This window comes from Solanum verrucosum, unplaced genomic scaffold, assembly GCF_900185275.1.
Source record: "Solanum verrucosum unplaced genomic scaffold, falcon-dt-bn FXZP01000088.1, whole genome shotgun sequence".
Lineage (NCBI taxonomy): Eukaryota > Viridiplantae > Streptophyta > Magnoliopsida > Solanales > Solanaceae > Solanum > Solanum verrucosum.
In genome coordinates, this window is record NW_026020077.1 from 1142289 (window position 1) to 1164526 (window position 22238).

General features: G+C 34.9%; 2 pseudogenes; both read left to right on the top strand.

Annotated features, from left to right (window-relative positions):
• Positions 1-620: 620 nt before the first annotated feature.
• On the top strand, positions 621-1219 carry LOC125824197 (uncharacterized; annotated as a pseudogene).
• Positions 1220-15175: 13956 nt separating this feature from the next.
• Positions 15176-20690, top strand: LOC125824033 (uncharacterized; annotated as a pseudogene).
• The last annotated feature ends 1548 nt before the right edge of the window (positions 20691-22238 follow it).

The window sequence follows — 22238 nt, forward strand, 5'->3', positions numbered from 1 at the left end:
TTTTGAAGTGAATCTATCGTAAAAATACTATAAATCTTGATAATTGACAACATAAAATATTTCAAAAATGTTGTATGTGGGTAGTATTATTATGCCTTAAATAGGGTCAAAGAAAGGACATGTTTGTGATAAAAAAACTTATTCTTTATCCACGCAAACAATCGCTTCAAAAACTCAATTAGTAATCCCAAAACATACCATTTATATTATTACGGGCCACATTATATATATATATATATATATATATATATATATATTTTAAGGAGCAAATTATAGTTTTACAAGCAAAGCGTATTAAAGGAAATAAAAAAAAGAAGAAAAGGCATACATTATAGAGATCCACCCATATTTAACTTGCAAATGTAATTAATAGAGCTGCCAAATGTTTTTAACTTATACAGTAAACCTCTATAAATTAATATACATGGGACCATGAAATTTTATTATTTTATAGGGATATTATTTAATCGATAAATTAATATTTATTAATTTAAAGAATGATTTGAGATTTAATGAATGTTAATTTTGATTATATCAAAATCATAATATCTTACTAATTTATGTATCATATAAAGTACAATGAATACATCAAAATAACTGTATCTTACTAATTTCAACCTTGTGATGTTAGGATAATAAAAGCTTTCAAGATGTATTATCGTAACAAATTTTATCGTAGGATATTAGAAGGCTATGAAGTGAGACAAACTGATCGAACAAAGATTAATACTTTAGATGCTATCAATTTTGCAATCCTTGCTTGGTGTTCAACAAGAGACAATAGCAAATTGTTTTTGACACTGTAAATTTCGTTTGGGGAATGCAATCTCAAAGAACTTGAATAAACCCACTTGTGAAAACGTCATTCATGAACTTAAAGTCATGATTAATGATCTCGGTTATCACAATAAAATGGATGTCAATAATCTGTTGGATTATCCGAGTGAAAGTGATACATGTTTAGAGGTCCAAAACTTAGAAGAAATTATGGATACCATCGAAAAAACAATGTTGATGATGAAGTTGAAGATGATACTATACCTTTGGAACCAGTTACGCATAAGGAAACACTTATCGCATCTAGAACTATTTACAATTTCATGGTGCAGTTCGAAAAGACAACACCAGAGCTCTTGAATGCAATAAAAAAAGTTAGAGTGAGCTTCAACTAGATTTGAATTTTAAGAAAAAACAGAACAGAATAGAATCATATTTCACTAAATTGTCTTACATATATTTGTATTTTAAAGAATTATTAATTTATGTTATTAATGGGGCCATATATTTATATAGAGGTCTTCTAGAAATATATTATCTTATTATCTTATCGAAATTGATAATTTTTTCCATTGGCCCAAGTCGGGACCTGAGGAAATTAGTACTTTAGAGAGATTATTAATTTACTGAGTATTACTTTATAGAGGTTTTACTGTATTACTAAAAGTGAGAAGAATTTAAGTCAAAAACTGAATTACGAAAATACTCATTATCTATTAACTTATTTTCTTAAAATCATTGTTTTAAAAAATAATTGATGGGGTTTTGCTCTATACTTTTCCTTTTGTCATTGTTTGTGTTTATAGCATATTCATTTTCATCTTGATGTAGAAATTGTCCGGCAACATTTTGTGTTGAACTCTTGGAACTCAAGAATTAGTGGTTGACCTCCAATTTTGATCCTCCATGATATAGGATTAATCATCGAATTTCTTTAATTTCAAATAATTTGTTTTTATAAAATTCAAAATAGTTTGCGACTTAGTTTGAATAAATTATAAATTTTCAAATAATATATATTATTTTATATAATTATTAAATGTTATAAATATTCAAAAATTGTCTCAAAAAGATTTTAGTTTTACTTAAATATTTGGTTAATTAATTTAGTTAATTAATAGTTTATATTTTTGAATTAATTAGTTTATAATTAAGTTAATTATTTTAGTTCGTTAAGATTACGAAGCTCATTAATTAATTAATAACAATTCGTCTTATGCCGAATCGAACCAATTGCCTCAATTTGATTAAAATTGTAATTCACGTGGTTATTTTTCAAACACCAACAGCCCAGCCTACTATCTCAGCCCACAACTAACAATACATACAACGGCTATATCAGTGACCCCTACGCTCGTCTTCCTCATCCGCAAACCCAGAAATGCGTACCCAGCAGCGCGTGTGTATCAGATCGTTTCGAGAGTAATCCACCTGTCGTAATCTCCTTGAATCAACGGCTCCTTTCAAAAAATCCGTTGAGGATTCCTACAAATTCAAGCAGGCAAGTTCTTTTTTTTTTTTTGAATTTCACATTCAATTTTCATCCATTCTTCACCCAAAATCAGTCCTATTTTCCCTCTATATAAACCCATCTCAACTCCTCAATCTAGGGTTACGAAAAAGAGAATACAAAAGCTAAAATCAAAGAAAGAATCCATCAATTTCTTTTTAGACCTTCATTTCTTCAAATCTTTCGTCGGAATCCGGTGAAATTCCCGCTTGTGGTGAAGTTTCTGCTCCAAGTTCGTTTGTCTCAGTTCTCTGCCCATCAAAAGGTAATATTCATTCCGGTTCATGTCCTTGTTTGTTCTTAATGTGTGGATTGTTTAACTCTTGACTGTGTGTGAGAGGTGATTAAGATTTAAGAGTGTTAGATTCGAGGAGTCTTTTAATAATCGTTGATTCAAAATGGTTTAATACAATTGGCTTTGTAACTATACCGCTTTGATTTTCTTGTTCGCCATTCTGTGTTGATTTCCATGTTTTATTGCTCGTACCTGTTTCGAAAATGTACCCATTATTTCATATTGTTGCGATGTTGTGTGTATTTCAGTTTCATCTTGAGTTATTGTAGTTGTTGCATTCTGGCCCTTGTCTTTTTACCCTTGCTTGCTTGGATTAAGTATTTGAATCAGTACACTAGTTGTTCTTATCTGTGTTAAAGCTTCTTTATTTAAATTTGATTAAAAAATGGATTAACAAACTGATTAATTCAAGTTTTGTTGCCTATCTTTTCTCTGTTCGAGTTTATTTTATCGCTAACATGATTAGTTGTGTTTTGTTGTTTCTCATCTGAAATCTGCTTACTTTGAACCCTTGTGGAATTCATTTTGTCATTGTTTTACTCTGTTTTCAAAATCTAAGTCTTTCACTTTATTTCCTGCTGATTGGAATCATTTTCGTTTAGGCGTAGGAGTTTCGAACTAATTAATACGATATGGTTGAAGTAGCCGGACATTTGAAAGATTCATATAAAGTGATTTTGTTCTTTGAATTACTATTAAAATCTTTCTTTTGGAGTATTCTTGATCACTGGTAGAATCTCTTTGCATTAGTTTTGAAATAATTGCTAAAGAGAGATGCGCCTTCCTCAAATGATTTCTCTGGTACATGTTATTCAAATTGTGTCTCCATGTTTAGTTGACCACAAAATGAATGTGCATATTTGGAATAATTGGATTATTTTTCTTATAATTATTATTACAACTTGGTCATATTTTGATGGTCATTTCATTGTTTTAGTAGGGTACAAATGTTTGTATAAGTTAGCATTTTTCCTTTGCTCATTTATTATACTCGCTCCGTCCCATTTTAAGTGGCACTTTTTGGATTTCGAGATTCAAACAAATCTATTTTTGATCGTAATTTTTTCATATATTTTTTAAACATTTTGAATTATTATCAATTAATTTGACTTATGTACTTATTACGTAGTTTACATCATTATATATAAATTTTATTTCAAAAAAATTGAAGTCCCATGCGCAAATTTTCGGTCAAACTTAAACTGTTTTACTCTATTTGTCTTAAGTCGCCTTGACTCTAATTAACTTTGTGTTTATTGTGATTCCTCTTTAAACAAATACTTTATGTAGTGTTTTCCTTAAATGTTGGCGTGTAAATCAAATTGGATCAGATGTTTCGTCGTAAACCTAATTGGTTATTTCAAATTACGTAAATCAATAGTTCAAACACTCAATCGCATTGATTTGATCCATTTCTTTTAGATTAAATAGGTTCAATTTTCTCTTGTTGTGATTCCAACCGTGCTTATTATCTGATTATAGCTTGCACTATGTCTGAAAAGCTAAAGAAATATATATGTGTCCTGTGTTAAGAAACTCTTGTTAAATGAACTGTGCTAGAATTCCATTTGTTTTTTGTATATCAAGTTCCCGAGTGAGGCGTTCCCATGTCAGGCGTTCTTCGGTCAAGCGTTCCCAGGTCAGGTGTTCTCAGGTCAGGCGTTCTCGGGTTAGGCGAATCGAGTCAGGCTTTCTCAGGTTAGGCGTCAGGTCAAGCATTCTCATGTTAAGCATTCTCAGGTCAGGCATGCTCATGTCAGGCGTGCATCTTTACAATTTCAAAGATCTTAAAGCCCATTTGAAATGAAGACCTGTTAGGCGTTCTCGGGTCAGGCGTTCTCGAGTCAGGCGTTCTCAGGTCAGGCGTTCTCGAGTCAGGTATTCTCGGGTCAGGCATTCTCGGGTCAGGCGTTCTCGGGTCAGGCATTCTTGGGTCAGCGTTCTCAAGTCAAGCGTGCTCAAGTCAGGCGTTCCTAGGTCAGGTGTTCTCAGGCCAGACGTTCTCGGGTTAGGCTTTCTCAGGTCAGGCGTCAGGTCAAGCATTCTCAGGTCAGGCGTTCTCATGTTAGGCGTGCATCTTTCCAATTTCAAAGATGTCAAAGCCCAATTGAAATGAAGACCTGTTAGGCGTTTTCGGGTCAGGCGTTCTCGAGTCAGGCATTCTCAGGTCAGGCTTTCTCGAGTCAGGCATTCTTAGGTTAGGCATTCTCAAGTCAGGCGTTCTCGGGTCAGGCATTCTCGGGTCAGGCGTGCTCAGGTCAGGCGTTCTCAGGTCCGACGTGCTCAGGTTAGGCTTTCTCAGGTCAGGCATGCTCATGTCAAGCTCTTGGGTCAGGCGTTCTCAGGTTAGGCGTGCTTAGGTCAGGCGTTCTCAGGTCAGGCGTTCTCGAGTAAGGCATTCTCGAGTCAGGCATTCTCGAGTCAGGCATCCTCAGGTCAGGCATCCTCGGGTAAGGCATTCTCGGGTCAGGGATTCTCAGGTCAGGCTTCTTCGGGTCAGGCGTGCTCAGGTAAGGCATTCTCAAGTCAAGCGTTCTCGGGTCAGGCGTTCTCGAGTCAGACAATCTCAGGTCAGGCATTCTCTGGTCAAGCGTCCTCAGGTCAGGCATCCTCAGGATTAGCGTTCTAAGGTCAGGCGTCCTCAGGTTCAGACATCCTCTAGTCAAGCATCCTCGGGTCAGACATCCTCAGGTCAGGCATCCTCGGGTCAGGCATCCTCAGGTTACGTATTCTCCGGTCAGGCATCCTCAGGTTAAGTATTCTTTGGTCAGGCGTTCTTGGGTTAACCGTCCTCATGTAAGGTATCCTCTGGTCAGGCATTCTCAGGTAAGGCGTCCTACGGTCAGGCATCCTCGGGTTAGGCGAATCAGGTCAGGCGTTCTCAGGTCCGGCGTTCTCGGGTCAGGCGTTCTCAGGTTCGGCGTTCTCGGGTCAGGCGTTCTCAGGTCAGGTGATCTCAGGTCAGGCGTTCTCGAGTCAAGAATTCTCGGGTCAGGCATTCTCGGGTCAGGCGTTCTCGAGTCAGGCATTCTCGAGTCGGGCATTCTCTGGTCAGGCGTCCTCAGGTCAGGCATCCTCGGGTTAGGCGTTCTCGGGTCAGGCATTCTCAGGTCATGCTTCCTCGGGTAGCGTTCCCAGGTCGGGCGTCCTCAGGTCAGACATCCTCTGGTCAGGCATCTTCGGGTCAGGCATTCGAGGGTCAGACATTCTCAAGTCAGACATCCTCGGGTCAGGCGTTATTGGGTTAAGCATACTCGGGTCAGGCATTCGAGGGTCAGACATTCTCAAGTCAGACATCCTCGGGTCAGGCGTTCTCGGGTTAAGCATCCTCAGGTCAGGCATCCTCGGGTCAGGCATTCTCAGGTCAAGCGTGCTCAGGTCAGGCAATCTCGGGTCAGGCGTTCTTGGTTCAGGCATTCTCAGGTCAGGCATTTTCAGGTCAAGCGTTCTCGGGTCAGGCATTTTCAGGTCAGGCGTGCTCGGGTTAGGCGTTCTCGGGTCAAGCATCCTCGGGTCAGGCGTTCTCGGATCAGGCGTTCTCGAGTCAAGGATTCTCGGGTCAGGCATTCTCGAGTCAGGCATTCTCGGGTCGGGCATTCTCTGGTCAGGCGTCATCAGGTCAGGCGTTCTTGGGTCAGGCATTCTCAGGTCATACATCCTCGGGTAGCGTTCTCAGGTCAGGCGTCCTTCGATTAGACATCCTCTGGCCAGGCATCCTCGGGGTAGACATTCGAGGGTGAGCCAATTCTTTCGGGCTGCCATGGGTTCTCTTTCGTCTATGTCCATAATTCAGACTTAGACATTTCTAGTTAGTTATTAGTGCATTAGTTTGGGGTTGTATCCCTTCTTGTTTAGACTTGTTGTACTTTAGATGTTTTTGTACATTGACTTTCAGGTTCTATGTGTATTTTCGGCATTGTTTAGTTGTTAGATCTTTTAGAAGTTTATGGAAACTTTAGTCTTTAGGTATTTAACTTGCTTCCGTAACTTAAAATGCTTTAATTTTTGGTTTAGTTGCTTGGTTTGAGTTATAGTAGTGGTTCTCCAACTGGAGGGTTAGTGTGGGTGTCAATCACGACGGTCTGAATCGTGATACATGTTCAAGCATTTTTATATTTGAAAATATTTGACGGTAGATATCTCATTTTATACCTTATGAGTATTCCCTTCGTTCCAAATTAGTAGTCATTTTAGCTTAAAAAGCTTATCACTTCAGAAATTTAAGATCGAAGTTGATAATAATTCCAATTATATTCTTATATTAGAGTAGTAAAAAAAAATCAATATTGTTCAATACATAAAACATTTACTAATCAATAGGGAACTTTACATTATATTTATTATTCTCTTAATAAATAATATGAAAGAGCTAGTAAAATTAGATGAAGGAAATGACTTTTATTATCAGACAAATATAATGGCATATTTAAATACCGAACCATACTATACCACACATTATCACGGAGGGATTACTATACTCCCTTCGTTCATTTGTACTTGTCCATAATTTATATATCTAAATATTAAAAAACATTTAATATCTAATGTAATAAAGATAAGAACAACTTTCACATATAGCAAACACAAAAATCATATTTGTATGTTATAGTTATAGTTTGCATAATTGCACTCCATAGCAAACATAAATATGTATATTTCGCTATACATATACAAAATAAAGTAGTTGTATAAATTCGCTATACATATACAAAAGAAAGCAGTTGTATAATATGCTTTGGTATACATATACAAAAAATCAATTGTATAATATGTGTTTGTATAAAGCGAGAAAGAAAGAAAGACAAAAGAAAACTGGGCAGGAAAATATCGTATTTGTATAATCATAAGTGTATAGGATGAAAATATATGCATTTATATTTGTGTATACAATTTTCCCTCGCTTTTGTACAAACACAAAAACAATGTATACATTTGTGTTTGTATAAAGTGAGAGAGGCGAGATCTGGGAAAAGGGACAGAGGGAACGAAATATATGTATATATACAATTTTTCTCTCGCTTTATACAAACACAAACGCATTTATACATTTGCGTTTTTGTATAAAGTGAGAGAGGCGAGTGAGCGAGCGAGATCTGGAAGAGAGGCGAGCGAGATTTGGGAGAGGGGGAGAGAGGGGAATGAAAATATATGTATATATACAATTTTCTATCGCTTTATAAAAACACAAAAACATTTTATACATTTGCGTTTATATAAAAAAACGAGTGAGGCGAGGGAGAGAACTGTAACATCTCGCACTTAGAAACGACTATAAAGAGTTTAAAATATGAAAATATTGATTTTTGGAAAAAATAAGGAAATCTGGAAATTTTGTTTAAGTTAAGAAAGTGAGTTTTGACCATTTTCAAACGGTCATAACTCCTAGCTCAGAAGGAGTTAGGAGAAGATCTTGATATGATTGGAAATCCCTTGGAGAGATCTGTCCAACTCCGCCAATATTGCATGATTTAGACATCGTATAAGTGAGATATGCCTTTTGAAAGTTGGGTTGTTGGATTGAGGAAAGTCGCAATCCGGATTTAGGGAAGGGCAAAGTAGTATTTTCTCTAACTAATTTCCTAATTTGATTTTAGGGATTTATTGGGGTAAAAACATGACTTAGTCAGTTTGGAGAATTGAGAAATATGCTTAGGGCTTGGAGAAGAGAGAAAAGAAGAAAGAAAGGGAGAAAAAGGCAAGAATTCGTCAAGATCATCCAAGCTTGCGAGTGGAATTCGTCTGGGGTGATCCCTATTAAGGTATGTGATATCTTTTAGTGATGGGTTAGTTCATCCACACACCAACTTGTTTCAGTTCAGCGATTTTGGGTTGTTCATATGTAAAAAGGTGAAGTTCTTGAAGGACATAGTTAATTTCTTGATTGATTATGTTGTTGAAGTTCCTTGTTGATTTGATTCGTGGTTTCGGGTGAATTTTTGAGTTAAATTTGTTATATGTTGAGGGCAATATTGCTCCTAAGTGTTTGGAGAAGTAATCATTGAAGTTTATAGGGTTTAGAGATGAAAAACGAAGCAGAGAAATCGGGGATTTTCTGGGCAAAGGCTTGAGGCGCCGCGCCTGCCAGAGTGGACTAAGCATTCCCAAAGAGTTTATAAATGTTTTCACATTTGAGCAAGAAAGGGACATCGATTCAAAGAGAGTTTTTAAGCTAAGTTTTGAGGAATTATCTCAATTCAAAAAACGAGTTTTGTTTTTACAAACATATGAACTAAGTATATTTTGGGAGTAGTATTGAGCACCGATATGGGGATTCGAGTTCTTATTAACTCAAGTCTCCATAAACCATGTAGCCATCATGGGTAGTAAATGATCATACTTTTTAGATGACTCATTAAGATGCTTTTAGCATAGATTAGTGGATCCACTAAGTTAAGCGTTCTATATGACGGCAAAGTATAAGCCAGTTCTGGCAGCGTGGGCAACACGTTGTATCACCACTTAGGCTCATAGTGGTGGTTGTCGGTTAGAGAATCTCCCACAAAAGTTATATTACTTTTATATATAAGTAAAGTTGAGTTTGTTATTGCTTTATCTTTAACGAACTAAGTTGTTTACACTGTTTTACCTATATATATATATATATCTTGCATGTGTCTTATTGCTTTATATTGAGTTCAGTTATTCATGAGTTAAATAGAGCCAAGGTACTTGTTCATTTGTACTCTTTTCAAGCTTAAGTTGTTGTTTAGCATTTCAACTCGCATACTCGTACATTCAATGTAATGATTTCAGTTGACCTGCATCTTATTATGATGCAGATGCTGGTAACCAGGATCAACATCCAGCACGTTGTTGATCCAGTTGAGCACTCCAGAGTCAGTGGTGAACCTCTTTGCATTCCGAAGGACTCTGTTATTTCGCTTTCCTAGTTTTGCTTTATTAGGATGTTGTGGGGTATGTCCCAACATCCATCTCAGTATTATAGAGGTATCATAGTGTCACGACCCAAAAATGGATGTGATGGCACTCGTCGTATCCCACCAAGACAAGTCAGCCTAAAACCCAATCATTTCGATAAAGTGCGGAAATAAAGCAAAGTTCAATAGCAATTACTATTACGAAAACAAGTCAACTTAATTCAATCCCCAAAACCTGGTTGTCACGTGCACAAGCCTCTAATGTAAATACTAGAATTGAAAGAAAATACGCAAGTCTCAAATGACGTTGTCTTTCAAGTAAAAACAAAATCATAAACAGGAGTAAGAAGGTTCGCTGAGATGACAAACAGCTACCTCTCAGATCTCCACAGAAAACCTCGGAAACGAAGAGAATTGACGGTATCACGAAGATCCGGGCTCGTAACCTACAAAAGATTGTAGAAGCAAGGGGTGAGTACCAAACCACACGGTACTCAACAAGCAAACCTCTAAACACAAGCTAAGAGTACAGAATACGGGTACTCCTTACACCCCATCCTAACCTCCATAACTACAACCTGCATAAAACCAACCCAACCTAACAATTTACAATTTACAAAGCATACAACTCAACAATAGCATTCTAACAGGTCATATATTCTCAATAACACCTCAATATTCGTCAGTCACAAGTTCCATAGAAAGGCACTCACAAGATCAACAACACACAAGATCAAGTTCATTAATAATAAAAATGTGCAATGCAATGAAATGCAATGTCAATTATAGTGATGCATGTCTGACCTAATGATACACACCCGCTGTCTCTCAGTCCGGGACCCATGGGGGACATATCTGTCCATGCATCCATCGCGGCGCGCGATACGTCCCTCGAAATATAATATCCGTCGCGGCGCGCGACACGTCCCTCGAAATATAGTATCCATCGCGGCGCGCGATACGTCCCTCGAAATGGTACATCCTCCTTAATTTCTTATTCTTTCTCAATGCACATAACACTTGTCACAACCATGTCTCAGAATAATGCAAATGACATGTTCACACAAATAATAAGGAGATGACCATTTTCATAACATTGCACAAATCACAACAACCGAATCATGATACAACTTCAACAATGATTCAACAAGTCTTTCAAACAATTCACAACACATCACACAAACAATTGATCACATTACTCACAAACATATACGACAAGGAAATACACGAATTCCATACGCTTAACAAGGGTTTAGAAATCCACTTGCCTCAATGGATTCACAATTCACTCCGAGACTTGAGCCTTCCCTTTTCGTTGAGTTTCCAAATCAATGTAATCTATTCAAATACATAACCACAATGAGATTTCATAACTAACAACACTCATATTACTAGGTGTCTAGTCTAGACCCAAAAGCTCACTCAAATCTGTAACAAGCTCTTAACATTTTCCAAATTTCAAGGCTAAGGTCAAGTCTTAATTCCTCCGGTTATTATAAATTTAAAGGTATTCAAGTAATATAATACCCCAAATATTTAAGTACCTATCTCAATATATTAAAACTAGAATAATAATGTAACCATAACAAGAAACTTAAAGCACGAAACAAAAGTCCAATTTACCATCAAGTAACCAGACAGTGACGTGAATTTGGGAAAACAAAGTAACCACGCATCTTATACTCCTAAAGACTATCTAATAATTTGTTATTTGTTACCCTTAATCATTATGCCATCACTATTTCCATGATTGTAAGTCAAACTTGTCGCTGTGCAAATTCTCAAGTGAAATTTTTTACTATTTCTATACAAATAATATTAAGAAAGTGCACTACCTACTACAGCTATCAACATTTAACCAATCAACCAATCAAAACTATTTAACTTTCTTACTTTTAATCCCATGAAATAGTTCCACCTACGCTGTCTAGGAGAATTTCCAAGTTTCAACTCCAATATCTTTCAGCTATCGCACATAACCACAAAACATATAATTAAGACATGAATTAAGTTATCCCAAGCAAAACAAAGATTCTTACCTAAAGGAAGAGAAATCACTGCTCACGCTTTCTTCTGGTCATTTATGACTAACGCCGCACGACTATGCGGTTTCCACAAATATTATAAACCTAATTTACTTTTACACATGGACCAAGTAATATAAGACCTTAAATAAATAATTAAAATTCCCCAATTATATAACTATAATTAACTAATAGTCCAAAATACTCCTTATAAAATTTTCGGGAATAGTCAAATAATTCTAGTACTAAAAATGATCTAACGGGTTATTACACATAGACAGTCAGACAGTTAGTATTGAGTCTTTCATCTATGTATTTGCAGATACTTTGTTTTGAGACATAAGTGGCCATTTTGGCTAAGATGTTATCATTTAAATTATTGCATTGAGTTTATTCTGTTGAGTTTTAAGTCTGCCGTTAAGTTAAGTAAGCCAATCCAAGGGTTCGCTTAGGGCCAGCGATGGTCTCCGAGTGACGGCCACGTCCAGGGTGTAAGCTCGGAGGGTGACAAGAATGGGAGTGGCGAGCGAAATAGCAACAGTTTGCTATGGGTACAATTAAATCAAACTATATTTATAGTATTTAATTTGAATTAATAATTTGCTATTTATACAATTTTTCCTAAAGATTAACCAATATAAACTGATAAATTATTTATATTTTAATATAAACAGTGAAATCTAAAAATAGAATAGCATATTTTATTACATAGTTAGCCCTACAAGATGCTCGCTTAAAGCGGAGCAACACCATATTTTATGGAAAAGTTACTATAAATAGGGAATAATCGTTTTCTTTTTCTTAAAGTTTGGTTCTACCAATTTGTTACTACTACTTTTTACCTAAAAAAGATGAATTGATATTAAATAAAGATTTTATACAAATATATTTTTCCATTTGACTGCATAATGGTGATGATGGTTGATTTGATTCCAGTAACTTTATTTTCTGTGTAAAGTAGGAAAACTAGTAAAGGGTGCTTGAAATATTTTTATTTAGATTATCTTAAACAATTGTTTCGCTAGTTCCAAAATAATTATCATGTTTCGCCAATTATAAATGGAGGGAGTGAAGACTAAGGGATAGGGTCGGGATGGTTTGATTTAATAAAAAATTCAAATGTTTTGGATATAATTTGATTTGGATTTTTAGATTATGGATTGTACTTTGATTTTTTATTTTCAAAGTTTATAGGTTTTTCATTGGATATTTAATTTAATACTACAGATTTTTGGATATTCAAAAATCGAATTTTTTTATGCCTTGTATTCAAATTTACCCATATTATATGAGTCAAATGCTAATTGATAAGTGCAAACTCTAAGTGGTACCTTATTCGTTATTGTATTAAGTTGAATATGAAATAATATGATATGGATAATTGGATGGACTCAATCCTTATTAATAATTTTATATATATATATATATATATAATAAGTGGGAATATCCACTACTTAGCACATGATAAGTGTTGGATGATATGTGCCTGATAGTGTTGTACATTCTTCTTTTATGGTTGCACCTTTAAAATTTATATTATTGGACAATTTAACACCATTAATTACCTACTAATTTATTAGCCAAATCGTTTGACCTCATTTGGGCCCATTTATTATTTATATGTTTTCAATTTTCAATAGATATTGTTTATCTAATTCTTTTTTTCAACCTTTTATTTTAAGCTTCTTGAAATTTAATTACCTATTTATTACTCTCTCTATGCACTTTTAATTGTTATGATTTCCTTTTAAGAGTCAAACTATAAGAATTTTAACTAATATTTTACAATGTATTATTTCATCATATTCATAGGTAAAAAAATACAATTTATAGTACTTTTTGTATAGATTTTGTATATTTAATTTTTTTTCTAAAAAAATTGAATTAATACAATCTGATTTAACTTTGAAAATTAGTCAAATAGACTTTCAAAAAGCGCAACATGACAAATACAAGTGGACGGAGAGAGTATATTTTAGCTACAAAATATATTAGAGGTACAACTTTTTTTAAAAATTGAATTTTTATTGCGTCGACTCTTGAAATCTTATCATTGTCATATGAATTTGAACAAATTATATATTATTAAAAGTTACATAAAAGATGCTATAAATCACAATAATTAGCAATGAAAAATATTTTTAAATCATATAAGAAATTTGATTGACTAATTGGAATAGAATAAGTAACATGTACTATTTGAAAATAACGTCAAAATTTCTAGAATTCACAATAAATTAACAACTGAAAATATTTATGATTATTCACGTGAATTGAAACATGAGTAACCTATATTATTTAAAACTAACGCAAAAATACTATAAATCACAATAATTTAATAACTTCAAATATATTTTTAAGAAAACATATAAAAATCGACTGACCTTCAAATTCTATTTATATCAAATAAATTAAAACAAAAAAATTAATATATTTATTGGGCCCGTGCTGGCACGGGCACCAAATATCTATATATATGTGTCACAAATGGAAAAGTCTCAATCAAGGAATCAACACATATCATTTACAAATGACTTAAAAAACATTAAAAATTACAATAATTACCAATTTAAAATATTTAAAAGCTATATAATAAAATACGTTGACTCTCAGAATTGTATCAGGCTCACATATATTGGGACAGAAAAAATAACACATATCATTTTAAAATTACCAAAAATGTATTATAAATAATAATAATTAACAACTTAAAATATCTGAAAGACATTTTAAAAGGGTTAATTTTGTAACTTTATCCATATCCCATAAATTAGGACAAAGTGACTAGTAATGTCCATTATTTGAAAGTTACACAAAAATATTATAAATCACAATAATTAATAACTTAAAACATTTTTTAAAAAAATATGAAAATTTGGATGACTCTCCAAATTTCATTTATGTCACATAAATTGAGACAACAAAAATAACATATATTGGGTCCATTTTAATTTATTTGTCTTCTTATTTTTTTTTATATTTAAAAATTGCGTAAAAATGCTATAAATCATGATAATTGACAATATAAAATATGTTTTGAAAAAAATACAAAAAATTCCACTGATTTTTGAAGTGAATCTATCGTAAAAATACTATAAATCATGATAATTAACAACATAAAATATTTCAAAAATGTTGTATGTGGGTAGTATTATTATGTCTTAAATAGCGTCAAAGAAAGTATATGTTTGTGATAAAAAACTTATTCTTTATCCACGCAAACAATCACTTCAAAAACTCGATTATTAATCCCAAAACATACCATTTATATTATTACAGGCAATATATATATATATATATATATATATATATATATATATATATTTATATTAAGGAGCAAATTATAGTTTTACAAGCAAAGCGTATTAAAGGAAATAAAAAGAAGAAGAAAAGACATACATTATAGAGATCCACCCATATTTAACTTGAAAATGTAATTAATAGAGCTGCCAAATGTTTTTAACTTATAGAGTAAACCTCTATAAATTAATATAGGTGGGACCATGAAATTTTATTATTTTATAGGGATATTATTTAATCGATAAATTAATATTTATTAATTTGAAGAATGATTTGAGATTTAATGAATGTTAATTTTGATTATATCAAAATCATAGTATCTTACTAATTTATGTATCATATAAAGTACAACGAATACATCAAAATAACTGTATCTTACTAATTTCAACCTTGTGATGTTAGGATAATAAAAGCTTTCAAGATGTATTATCGTAACAAATTTTATCGTAGGATATTAGAAGGCTATGAAGTGGGACAAACTGATCCAACAAAGATTAATACTTTAGATGCTATCAATTTTGCAATCCCTACTTGGTGTTCAGCAAGAGACAATAGCAAATTATTTTTGACACTGTAAATTTCGTTTGGGGAATGCAATCTCAGAGAACTTGAATAAACCCACTTGTGAAAACGTCATTCATGAACTTAAAGTTATGATTAATGATCTCGGTTATCACAATAAAATGGATGTCAATAACTTGTTGGATTATCCGAGTGAAAGTGATACATGTTTAGAGGTCCAAAACTTAGAAGAAATTATGGATACCATCGAAAAAAACAATGTTGATGATGAAGTTGAAGATGATACTATACCTTTGGAACCAGTTACGCATAAAGAAACACTTATCGCATCTAGAACTCTTCACAATTTCATGGTGCAGTTCGAAAAGACAACACCAGAGCTCTTGAATGCAATAAAAAATGTTAGAGTGAGCTTCAACTAGATTTGAATTTTATGAAAAAACAGAACACAGTAAAATCATATTTCACTAAATTGTCTTACACATATTTGTACTTTTAAAGAATTATTAAGTTATGTTATTAATGGGACCATATATTTATATAGGGGTCTTCTGGAAATATAGTATCTTATCGAAATTGGTAATTTTTTCCATTGGCCCAAGTCGGGACCTGAGGAAATTATTACTTTAGAGAGATTATTAATTTATCGAGTATTACTTTATAGAGGTTTTACTGTATTATTAAAAATGGGAAAAATTTAAGTCAAAAATTGAATTACAAAAATACTCATTATCTATTAACTTATTTTCTTAAAATCACTGTTTTAAAAAATAATTGATGGGGTTTTGCTATATATTTTTCCTTTTGTCATTGTTTGTGTTTATACCATATTCATTTTCATCTTGATGTAGAAATTGTCCGGCAACATTTTGTGTTGAACTCTTGGAACTCAAGAATTAGTGGTTGACCTCCAATTTTGATCCTCCACGATATAGATTAATCATCGAGCTTTTTTAATTTCAAATAATTTGTTTTTATAAAATTCAAAATAGTTTGCGACTTAGTTTGAATAAATTATAAATTTTCAAATAATATATATTATTTTATATAATTATTAAATGTTATAAATATTCAAAAATTGTCTCAAAAAGATTTTAGTTTTACTTAAATATTTGGTTACTTAATTTAGTTAATTAATAGTTTATATTTTTGAATTAATTAATTTATAATTAAGTTAATTATTTTAGTTCGTTAAAATTACGAAGCTCATTAATTAATTAATAACAATTCGTCTTATGCCGAATTGAACCAATTGCCTCAATTTGATCAAAATTGTAATTCACGTGGTTATTTTTCTTTAAGTCAAATTGACCACATTCTTGGTTTCGTTTTTAAGACCCTTTTTCATCCAATTTTTAAACGAAAATTGGTCCATATTTCTGCCCATATGTTCATCACCAAACAAATCCCGCAGACCCAACCTCAATTTCATTCCCAACACCAACAGCCCAGCCCACTATCTCAGCCCACAACTAATAATACATACAACGGCTATATCAGTGACCCCTACGCTCGTCTTCCTCATCCGCAAACCCAGAAATGCGTACCCAGCAGCGCGTGTGTATCAGATCGTTTCGAGAGTAATCCACCTGTCGTAATCTCCTTGAATCAACGGCTCCTTTCAAAAAATCCGTTGAGGATTCCTACAAATTCAAGCAGGCAAGTTCTTTTTTTTTTTTGAATTTCACATTCAATTTTCATCCATTCTTCACCCAAAATCAGTCCTATTTTCCCTCTATATAAACCCATCTCAACTCCTCAATCTAGGGTTACGAAAAAGAGAATACAAAAGCTAAAATCAAAGAAAGAATCCATCAATTTCTTTTTAGACCTTCATTTCTTCAAATCTTTCGTCGGAATCCGGTGAAATTCCCGCTTGTGGTGAAGTTTCTGCTCCAAGTTCGTTTGTCTCAGTTCTCTGCCCATCAAAAGGTAATATTCATTCCGGTTCATGTCCTTGTTTGTTCTTAATGTGTGGATTGTTTAACTCTTGACTGTGTGTGAGAGGTGATTAAGATTTAAGAGTGTTAGATTCGAGGAGTCTTTTAATAATCGTTGATTCAAAATGGTTTAATACAATTGGCTTTGTAACTATACCGCTTTGATTTTCTTGTTCGCCATTCTGTGTTGATTTCCATGTTTTATTGCTCGTACCTGTTTCGAAAATGTACCCATTATTTCATATTGTTGCGATGTTGTGTGTATTTCAGTTTCATCTTGAGTTATTGTAGTTGTTGCATTCTGGCCCTTGTCTTTTTACCCTTGCTTGCTTGGATTAAGTATTTGAATCAGTACACTAGTTGTTCTTATCTGTGTTAAAGCTTCTTTATTTAAATTTGATTAAAAAATGGATTAACAAACTGATTAATTCAAGTTTTGTTGCCTATCTTTTCTCTGTTCGAGTTTATTTTATCGCTAACATGATTAGTTGTGTTTTGTTGTTTCTCATCTGAAATCTGCTTACTTTGAACCCTTGTGGAATTCATTTTGTCATTGTTTTACTCTGTTTTCAAAATCTAAGTCTTTCACTTTATTTCCTGCTGATTGGAATCATTTTCGTTTAGGCGTAGGAGTTTCGAACTAATTAATACGATATGGTTGAAGTAGCCGGACATTTGAAAGATTCATATGAAGTGATTTTGTTCTTTGAATTACTATTAAAATCTTTCTTTTGGAGTATTCTTGATCACTGGTAGAATCTCTTTGCATTAGTTTTGAAATAATTGCTTAGTTCATTACTAAAGAGAGCATGCCTTAGCTTGCTCAAATGATTTTTCTGGCACATGCTATTCAAAATGTGTCTCCATGTTTAGCTGACCACAAAATGAATGTGCATATTTGGAGTAATTGGATTATTTTCTTAAAATTATTATTACAACTTGGTCATATCAATCTTGTTGGTTATTTCATTGTTTTAGTGTAGGGTACAAATGTTTGTATAAGTTAGCATTTTTCCTTTGCTCATTTATCATACTCCCTGTCCCATTTTATGTGGCATTTTTCGGATTTCGAGATTTAAACAAGTCTATCTTTGACCGTAAATTTTTTATAGATCTTTTAAACATTTTTGAATTATCAATTATTCTGACTTATAATACTTATTACGTAGTTTACAAATATATAAATCTTATTTCAAAAAAATTGAAGATTCCATGCGCAAATTCCCGGTCAAACTTAAACCGTTTGACTCTTGAAAAATGAAAAGTGCGCATAAATTGAAATGTGCTAGAATAATTCCATAATGTTGATTCCATTTTCTAGGCATGTGTTGATAACCCGAGTCCCTTTTGGACTCCCCTCTTGCATTTCTTCGAGTTGAAATCTTTCGAGTCAGCCCCTTATCGATGTTCGAGTGAAAAGGGACCTATATGTCTTGGAAACAAGTATACATGATATACGTGAAATAAAGACTGATATATACAGCCTGTTTGGAAGCTGATACACTGTATACTCGATACAGGGAAAAAAAGGTAAAAAGAGGAACCAAAGGCGAAGGGTAATTAATTCCAGCAGGTCCAGGCAGAAAAATGGGCCCAAACATGCCCAATGAGCATTACCAACAACAGATTTTGATTGAAATGGGCCAAAGTCCATTTTGGCAAATTGTTAGAGTTAGGACAAGTTGGACACCAAAGCCCAAATTTATTTGTTTATTGTATTCTATTTGTTTGATTTGATTTAAGGAAAAACTACCTAGTTAGACATACTAAATATATACTTAATTTACCTCTAGTTTAAAAAAATTACGCACAATACCACTTTTATTTTTTATACCATATAGTTTAAAATATTTAATTAGATACACAAATCTCTTATATATGATATTAAATAATTATCTTAAAATTTAAACTCATTAATTAATGGTAAATTATCAATTCAAAAAGTTTTTCTCTCACTTCGATCTGTTGCTCCCTCCCCAAATCCCATTACCTTCCGATCTCTCACCCCCCAGCCCACCCCCCACGATCTTCAAACACTTTCACCATCTCCCTTTCTTTCTTAAATCTCCCAATACCATGTCCCTAATTCAAAACTAAATCTTGATAATTACAAGTATACAAAGATGTAAATTACTTTTTTTTCATTATTCTAATGTATCTTGGTTTTACATCTTATTTATGTATCTGAAATAGAGTTCATATTTCTCTAAAGTTCTATTGTATAAACTTTTACAAATTAGGCTATGAGATACATGTATCATTAGTGGCGAGATACATGTATCTAACAGTTTTTAAGACTGAGACTGAGATACATATTGATACATGTATCTGAGATAAAATTCATATTTCTCTGAAGTTCGATTGTATAAACTTTTAAAAATTAAGCTACGAAGGGCAATAGAGAGCCTTTCTGGTTGATGCATATGACAAGGAATTTGGTCGTTCAACCGAGATCAATATCAAAGGAGAAAACTACATGATTCTTTGTACTAATTTCATTCTATTCAGTTCCGTTATCATAATTAGACTATTTTAAATTGCACCTCAACCTGCCGATGTATTCCCCTTTATATGTGTTTTAAAAAGTTGGCGTAGGATTCAGGCGGATACAAAGGAAGGAACCGATGAAGAAGATGAAGAGTAATAACAAAATTATTTGGGTTTATGATTTCGTTATTTTAGGAAAACTTGTTAGAGTTAATACTCAAGATCCTGTAAATTTGTTGGGTTGTTAATTAGTCAACAATCAATCCTTTAATAAAGGAAATAAGTTACACCCCTTTAATTCAAATTGATAAATTATTTATCTTAGCTTTAAAAACTGTTGGATACTTGTATCTCTGCCCTTCAACATGTATCTCGAGGTCAAAATATGGTATAAAAAGTAATATTACAAACTATTGGGAATTATAATAATTAGGATCTAAATTAGTAGGATTTATGTAAGATGCCCTTGATTTAACAACAATCAATTCTCGTTTTGTTAATAAAAATTGTTTTTTCCTAAAATTATCTTTTAAGTTCATTTAAGTAATAAAAAATGGTTTTCTTTACTTATTTAGTATTTCAGGTTAGGAGTTCTCGGGTCAGGCTTCCTCAGGTCAGGCGCGTTCTCGGGTCAGGCGTCCTCAGGTAAGACATTCCTGAGTGAGGCGTTCCCAGGTCTATGCGTTCTCAGGTCAGGTGTCTCGGGTCAGGCATTCTCTGGTCAGGCGTTCTCAGGTCAGGCGTTCCCAAGTCAGGCGTCCTCAGGTCAAGCGTTTTCAGGTCAGGCATTCTAAGGCCAAGCATCCTCAGGTCAGGCGTTCTCAGGCCAGTCATCCTCAGGCGTTCTCAGGTCAGGCGTCCTCAGGTCAGGCGTTCTCAGGCCAGGCGTCCTCAAGTGTTCTCAGGTTAAGCGTTCATCTTTCCAATTTCAAAGATGTCAAAGCCCATTTGAAGTGAAGACCATGTTACACATCCTCAGGTCGAGATTCTCGGGTCAAGCGTTCTCGGGTCAGGCGTGCTCATGTCAAGCGTGCTCAGGTTAAGCATTCTCACGCCTGACCTGAGAACGCCTGACCTGAGAACGCCTGACTTGAGAATGCCTGACCGGAGAATGCCTGACTAGAGAATGCCTTGATATGAGATAAAAAATTTGAGTGTTGCGGAGCGCCATGGGCTATATAGCATACGAAGAATCAATGATTTTAGGTACTTCCTAAAGAAAGGCCTGTAAATGCGAAAATATGCATTAAAAATTATGTGAGTTCAAAGGCGTTAAAAATTGCCTGACCTGAGGACGCCTGACCTAAGAACGCCTGACCTGAGAACGCCTGACCCGAGAATACCTAACCCGAGAATGCCTGACCGGAGAATGCCTGACCCGAGAACGCCTGAACTGAGAATGCCTGACCCGAGAACGCTTGACCTAAGAACGCCTGATATAAGGACGCCTGACCTGAGAATGCCTGACCTAGGAACGCCCGACCTGAGAATGCCTGACTAGAGAATGCCTGACCCGTGAACGCCTAGCAAGGGTCTTCATTTCAAATGGGCTTCGACATATTTGAAATTGGAAAGATGCACGCCTGACCTAAGCACGTCTGACCTGAGAATGCCTGACCCGAGTCGCCTAACCTGAGCACGCTTGACCTGAGCACGCCTGACCTGAGAAAGCCTGACCTGAGAACGCCTGATCTGAGGACGCCTGACCTGAGGATGCCTGACTTGAGAACGCCCGACCTGAGAATGCCTGACTCGAGAACGCCTGACAAAGGGTCTTCATTTCAAATGGGCTTTGACATCTTTGAAATTGGAAAGATGCACGCCTGACCTGAGCACGTTTGGCCTTAGAACGCCTGACCCGAGAGCGCCTGACCTGAGAACACCTGACTTGAGGATGCCTGACCTGGGAACACCTGACCTGAGAACGTCTGGCCTGAGGACGCCTGACCTGAGAACGCCTGACCTAGGAACGCCAGACTTGAGAACGCCTGACACGAGAATGCCTGACAAAGGGTCTTCATTTCAAATGGGCTTTGACATCTTTGAAATTGGAAAGATGCACGCCTGACCTGAGCACGCTTGGCCTTAGAATGCCTGACCCGAGAACGCCTGACCCGAGAGTGCCTGACCTGAGAACACCTGACCTGAGGATGCCTGACCTGGGAACACCTGACCTGAGAATGCCTGTCCTGAGGACGCCTGACCTGAGAACGCCTGACCTAGGAACGCCAGACTTGAGAACGCCTGACACGAGAATGCCTGATCGAAAAATTACCTGACTCGAAGACGCCTGACTTGAGAACGCCTGACCTGAGAACGCCTGACCCAAAAATGCCTGACTTGAGAAAGCCTGACTCGAGAACGCCTAACACGGGTCTTCATTTCGCCTGACCTAAGAACGCCTGACCTGGGAACGCCCGACCTGAGAACGCCTGACTCGAGAACGCCTGACCCGTGAACGCCTGGCAAGGGTCTTCATTTCAAATGGGCTTTGACATCTTTGAA